The sequence below is a fragment of the Arvicanthis niloticus genome, chromosome 16, assembly GCF_011762505.2.
Source record: "Arvicanthis niloticus isolate mArvNil1 chromosome 16, mArvNil1.pat.X, whole genome shotgun sequence".
Taxonomy (NCBI): Eukaryota; Metazoa; Chordata; class Mammalia; order Rodentia; family Muridae; genus Arvicanthis; species Arvicanthis niloticus.
In genome coordinates, this window is record NC_047673.1 from 31,011,700 (window position 1) to 31,016,712 (window position 5,013).

A 5,013-nucleotide genomic window follows, 5' to 3' on the forward strand; every position below is an offset into this window, starting at 1 on the left:
AAATGTAGGGAATAAATTTTAACAATTAATGAATTTGTTGTCTCTTTGGAATTAGATAGAAATAAAACTGCCATCACAGAGACAGAGGCACATGTTTATTCTATAATAACATCAATAATAAGAATGAATGACATTCACTTTGAAAATCAGAAAATGGATTAGTGGCTTCTTAAGCAACCAGGAGATTTTACATCTTGCAAGCAAAGTGATAAGCTGACTAAAGCCTTATTTATGCATCCTTCTCCCTTAAAATAGAACTCTGAGCTAACTAGTCCAGTTTAAGGAAGACTGAAGCTTGTAGTAACAGCTACCCAGAAGTTTTCCCAAACCAGAGCTGGGGGACTAGGGAAATATCCATCCCTTTAGTGGGGAACAGACAAATAAGAGGAATGGAAAGAAGACTTAGGAGTTTCTTAAACTTGGCAGCTGTTAGGAAGACACTCGTTTTCTACAAGGACCAATCTAGAGGGAGAGGCACTTGTACATGGCTGAAGTATCAACTATGTAAGTAACACACTGCCAGTTACCTCTTATTTGTCTTGAAAGCAGGTTGGAGGAGTTAAGACAAAACCCAATTACAGTACTGATGTTATAAGCACAGATCATGATGGTATTTTTTTTTTATTGTCTGATTTTAATAGTCTGGCTTGAATTCTATCCTAAAAGAGAAAGCTGGTGCATCATTACAGCCCTGCTAAAAAAGGAAATTAATGGAACAGGGAAAGTTAAAGAGGGAGGTTAGAGGGAAAAGTATGAGGAGAAATAGCTAACACTAAAAACCTTTGAAAATACCATATGGAAACTTACTACTGTAGAGACTTCCAGAAAGATATACAGATAAAAGGAGTTTAAACAGAACTATTCTATGATGGTGCAAGGCCCGTCCCAGAGACCATAGGCTATCAGACAGAAAGCTCAGTCAGTGCCAGATACAATATACCTAGTTTTGAATTATTGGTGACTGAGGTCCCATAGATGTTCCCAAAACATTACATTCGACTGCCATTGCTCTTGATTTTCCTCCAGAACTTAAAGGTGAGACCCTATCACTGAAGATACCCACACTTGAGTCATAGGAAACTGTGGAGTCAAGATGGTACAAAACTGGAAACCTCATCCTTACTAGCTATCTTCCATATTGACAGGTGCTATGGACTCTACCAGGGTAGGAGCGTAGTCAGTTACACAGCTGTGAACTGTGTGAGCTACTGTAACCACAGGCCTGGCAAGATACACTCGCTGCTCCATTAGTGGCATGAACAGCATAGAAGCGAACAGCCACTTTTTAAGATTATTAGATTGAAAGCACTCTCCATAAGACAGAACTCAACCCTATTGCCACCAACTGGAGTCATAACCCCTGACGGGCTAGATCACAGGACTTAGGGCAGAACCTAATACTAGTTTCTGCAAAATGGACATAGTGATAAACTGCCCAGTAAGTTCTGATATTTGTGTTCATAAATTAATGCGTTTCTGGTGCCTCATAAGAAGTATTTTTTATTTGGTTGATTTTGTAGTAGATGGCAAGTCATACAGCCCCATGACCAGTCAACCTGCAGAGAATAAGAGAGCTTGTAAAACTGAACTTAAAATGGGATGTCTGTATGTCCTGCCCCCAGGATCACACCAACAGGTAAGCAGAAAAAAATAGTAAGAGCCAAAAGAAATAGACATCTGTAGCAAAATAGTATTTCCCAGATATGACAGCTCCTCTGCACACATGAACTCTTGGGGGCTGTGACTTCCTGTATATGACCTGTTCAAAATCAAGCCAGTCAAAACCTCCCAAAGAATGGGTGAGAGGCTGGTTAAGTCCTGCCCCTATGTTGGGAGCTGACTTTAGTAGAAAGCGGCTAGATCAACTTTGCAGCCATCTGGAACCATATACCCTGATGAAAGACTTGGTTTTCAAAAGCCTATAACAGCTGAAGCACACTCTGATAAATATATTGTTTATCCCACATAGCTTGTTTTGCTGTTTAGTGACCTTAGCTGTATGGTGCACGTGGTAAAGTGTTTTCACCTGTGTTCTCCTGCTTGTGTTTATAAATACCCCAGATTTCCTTTCAATAAAGAGAGATGAAAAAGAGACGGGAGGAGATGAGTCGAGAATTAAGACTGGATCACACACCCTGTCGTCTTGTCTTCATTCTTCGTGTAGCTTGCCCCTCCAGCCTCACTCTCTCTCTTGACACTTAGCACCAAAGTGTTGAGGCAGAGTGCAGGTCCTCAACACCCCTAGATAAGGAGCTACTGTCAGTTGACAACTGCTGGGACAAAGACTGAGTTGGTTTTCTTCAGGGGTGTGGTCTGTGAGAGGCTACCCACTGTCCAGTCCGGTAGCCCGACACCCACGCACACACAGGCATCGCTGTGTGGACTCAGTAGCTTTTAGGAAAACAGAGCACATGAAGTTGAGAAAGGAATGTTGGGGAAAAGATGGAGGCAGGGAACAGAGAGGAAGCTTGTATGGCGTGGATTTAAAACACATTATAATGCATGCACAAAATTTCCAAACAATAAAACCTAAAGTAACCTAATAGTCCACATCAGGCTTACGTAGCTATGAACTCTGAGGTACTGTAGCAGCTGTCCTGGGACAATACAGCATGAACTTGGACATATTTTCCATGCTCAATAAAATTCCTTTTCACTTAGTTGATATGCATGTTTTAAACTTTTTCAAAAACCTCAAGCGCTTGCTTTAATTTCTTGAATTTACTATTGCTCACAATTAATAATGATTCTAAGTTACATAATCCAGAGAGGTAAAAGTGTAACTTGTCTCTCAAAAAAAGGGGGTGGGGTACATTTGGGAAAATATATCCTTGGTCTTGAAAAATAACTACTCTGAGACATAAATCCACTTGCTGCTTCTGTGGGAAAGCGGCTGCTGGCCTTGCCTGGGTCAGCCACTAGAGGACGGTGTGCTCTCGCGCCACGACCTTGATAAAGCCCAGCAGGGATCCTGGGAGACTGAAATGATCCCTGCCAAGTTTCTTTTCCCAGCTTCTAGTCCTACCCTTGGCAGATTCTGCATGTAATTCTGGCTTCCAAATGTGGAGAGGGCAAAAAAAAAAAAAAAAAAAAAAACAAAAACAAAAAAACAAACAAACAAACAACCAGCGAAATTAGAATGCGTAGGTGATCCGCAAGATTTAAAAGCCACAGAAAATTGTGACAATGTCAGGAGTCTTGATGGGGAAGAAAATGCAGGTCAGCAGCCACCGTGCAGCTGTCAGGACACTGAGAAAGTGTTGACGCTGTGAATATTTGACTGGAGCTATTCCTGCGAACAGGCTATAAGGTTGGCAGTGAAACTTAGAGCCGAGTTCAAGGACGAGAGCTGAGTCAAGTAAACGGAATGACAGGGAGCCAGCGGCTGGATTTGGAGTCCACTGCTGTCAAGTATAATGATTACTGATTTCTTTCAGAACTGTAACCGTCATAAAGCCGTGTTTGCCGGAATCTCCAACAAAATAACAGCCTGGCAGCAGCAATACACGCAGTGGGCTTTGTAAAATAAGACCTGAAAAAAAAAAAAATCTCACAGCAGCATTTAATGTCTTTAGCAAACTGAGATCCATCGTAGCTCCCTCAAACCTTTCAATCATAAGCTGTGTTTCTAAGGAGCTGTCCCCACGGAAATTTATTTTGCAGCTCCATCTTCTTTTCAGCTGCAAGATTGCTGACGTGGGTCTCTGAAGCTGGGATAATTCAGTCACCTTCTCTCTGCCCTGAGGATGCCCGTTAGATTTGCCTGGATTTTCAGTAATCTTATAAAAAAAAATTTCATTCTTTCAAAAACAAAAGATTCTGTTTGCTTGCTTGCTTGTTGAGACAGTCTTGTTATAAAGCCTTGGCTGGCCTGGAACTTGCTGTTTAAACGAGGCTGGTCTCAAACTCACAGTGATATCCCTGTCTCAAACTCACAGTGATATCCCTGTTTTGTCAGTGGCAAAGAGTTACTTTTTTCATTTCTTTTCTTTTCTTTTCTCTTCTCTTCTTTTTTGATAATAGATCCCTCTCTCATACAATACATCCCACATCCCGACCACAGTTTCCACTCCTCCCAGATCCAATTCTCCTCCATTTCCTCCAAAAAAAAAAAAAAAAGCAAGACTCCAAGAGATGATCAAACAGGACAAAGCAAGATCCAGTATGACAAGATGAAAACTGTCATATCCAGCCTGGACAGGGCAACCCAAAAGGAGGAAAAGAATCTCAAAAGCAGGCAAGAGACTCAGAGATATACCCACTCCCACTGTCAGGAGTTCACCTTTTAAAATAATCTAGAATTGAGCCTAGGACATCCCAGTTCCCCAGATTGTAAGTTCTTACTGCTTAACAAACAATGGCTATCCTCTTAAAAGGTAAAATGCAATCAAACCTTCCTGGAGCTTACAGTCTAGCTGTTAGCTACAAACGAATGAAGAGGAATGCCATTAGATATTGGTGGGAGTGGCAGGAAGGGGAGTTAAGGTGCTTCACTGAAACTAAGGAGGTTCATGAAGCCACCTCTGGGAGAGGAAGCATTTTGGTTAACAGACAGGAGTCCTGAGGAGAGGGTCAGGGAAAGCAAAAGCAAAGACAGAAGCCAGATGAGAGAGTTTCACCTGGAAAGTATGTCTTAGTTAGGGTTTTACTGGTATGAACAGACACCACGACCAAAGCAACTCTTATAAAAAGCAACATTTAATTGGGGCTGGCTTACAGGTTCAGAGGTTCCATTCAGTATCATCAAGGCAGGAACATGGCAGCATCCAGGCAGGCATGGTATAGGAGGAGCTGAGAGTTCTACATCTTCATCTGAAGGCTGCTAGCAGAATACTGGTTTCCAGGCAGCTAGGATGAGGGTCTTAAAGCCCATGTCCACAGTGACACACCTATTCCAACAAGGCCACACGTACTCCAACAGGGTCACAATAGTGCCACTCACTGGGCCAAGCATGTACAAACCATTACAAAGTAGAAATTCATTCAGTTGTCTCCTCTGAGTCCATGTCTCCA